Source organism: Canis lupus, chromosome 32 (assembly GCF_048164855.1).
Source record: "Canis lupus baileyi chromosome 32, mCanLup2.hap1, whole genome shotgun sequence".
NCBI classification, from domain to species: domain Eukaryota; kingdom Metazoa; phylum Chordata; class Mammalia; order Carnivora; family Canidae; genus Canis; species Canis lupus.
The window spans coordinates 4,025,121-4,027,274 of record NC_132869.1 but is presented as its reverse complement, the minus strand read 5'-3'; the positions used below and the strand labels follow the sequence as shown (position 1 = coordinate 4,027,274).

At 38.7% G+C, this 2,154-nt stretch overlaps 1 pseudogene; it reads left to right on the top strand.

Moving 5' to 3' along the window:
* The first annotated feature begins 1,220 nt into the window (after positions 1-1,220).
* On the top strand, positions 1,221-2,154 carry LOC140622581 (olfactory receptor 4L1-like; annotated as a pseudogene).

The window sequence follows — 2,154 nt, the reverse complement described above, 5'->3', positions numbered from 1 at the left end:
GAATAATAGTAATACAGGAATTGAGAAAAAAAGTTCATAAAGATCTGAGGATGAGTCCATATTTTAAAAAATTCTCAATATATTATACAATAGAAAATAAAAATCAAATCTTTTTTTTAAAGATTTTATTATTTGTTTTTGAGGCAGAGAGAAAGAGAGAGCATGCACAGGGGAGTGGATCAGAGGGAGAGGGAGAAGCAGACTCCCCATTGCTGGGCTCAATTCCAGGACCCTGAGATTATGACCTGAGCCGAAGACAGACACTTAACAGACTGAGCCACCCAGGCACTGCAAGAGCAAATTATTTTTAATGAATTAAAGGCTTTCCTTCATGTACAAATTAACCCCTAAGTTGTATGTGTGTGTTTGTATGTGTGTATGCACATTTACATTTTCTTTGTTTACTTTAGAAACATTGAAAGATCTTAAAATGACTTCGGAGATACAGGACAATACAATTTCCTAATCTTCCAAATTAGGAAATTCTATATTTCTTATATATTGTTGTAACATGATCTCGAGAGGTGACAGCCATTGTGATAATAAAAGACAAAAAATACTAATGTAACTACTTATCTAATTTTTCTAAGTGAGAAAATTAGTGGCAGTCAAGACCAATTGATAAGAGTATCATTTTATAGAATAAAACAATAGAAAATAAAAACCTCCACTCCTTCAAATGCTTTTAATTGCTGCATAGTTATAAGAATGTTGTTTTAAAGTGATGTGACCCATAAAATAATTTTAAATTGTAGATGGTGATGCTGATATATTTAAAATTATATTTTCTCATATCACCAACTATTATCATCAAATAAAATAGAAAACATCAGTGCTAATTGTGGCTTTATTTATTTTTCATCTTTTTGGTCTTTTTCTTAAGTGGAACCCAATGCAGGGCTTGAACTCACGACCATGAGCTCAAGACCTGAGCTGAGATCAAGAGTTGGACAGTTCGGGATCCCTGGGTGGCGCAGCGGTTTAGCGCCTGCCTTTGGCCCAGGGCGCGATCCTGGAGACCCGGGATCGAATCCCACGTCGGGCTCCCCGTGCATGGAGCCTGCTTCTCCCTCTGCCTATGTCTCTGCCTCTCTCTCTCTCTCTCTCTCTGTTACTATCATAAATAAATAAAAAAATTAAAAAAAAAAAGAGTTGGACAGTTAACTGAGCCACCGAGGCATTGTATAAAAGAACTTCTGGAGCCTTTGTGAATCAAGTAAATGGATCTTAAAAATGGATCTGTAGTGACTGAGTTTATTTTACTAGGATTTTCTGGACGATGGGAACTTCAGATTTTCCTCTTTGTAACATTCTCCTTTATCTACAGCGCTACCGTGTGGGGAAATATTCTCATTATGGTCACAGTAACATTTGATTCCACCCTTCATTCTCCCATGTACTTCCTCCTTGGAAACCTCTTTTTTTTTGGATACGTGTCTCTTCACTGCCACCACACCTGATCATGGACTTGCTCAATGAACACAAGACCATTTCCATACGGGGCTGCATGACTCATGTTCTTTATGCACTTGTTTGGGGGTGCTGAGGCAACTCTTTTGATAGCCATGGCCTTCGACAGATATGTAGCCATATGTAACCCCCTGCACTATAGGACAATCGTGAGCCACAGGCTGATGAGTGGGTTTATAATACTATCATGGACAATTGGTTTTGTACACAACATGAGCCAGATGGTTTTAACAGTCAACTTGCCTTTCTGTGGCCCCAATGTCATAGACAATATATTCTGTGACCTTGTGATTAGGCTTGCTTGATGGACACATATACCCTGGAATTCTTTGTCATTGCTGACAGAGGGCTGCTCTCATTCATCTGTTTCATCTTGCTGCTTGTCTCCTACACTGTCATCCTGATCACTGTACAACAAAGATCATCCAGGGGGCTCGCCAAGGCTCTGCCAACACTGTCTGCACACATCATTGTGGTCACTCTGTTCTTTGGGCCTTGTATCTTTTCTATGCCTGGTCATTCAATAGTTTTGCAAGCAATAAAGTCCTTGCTTTATTTTACACTGTTATCACACCCTTACTGAATCCTATTATTTATACACTAAGAAATCAGAAGATGCAAGGGGCCATGAGAAAATTGAGAAAATTACAGTTCCAATGTGTTATCTTGACACAGAACTTCTAG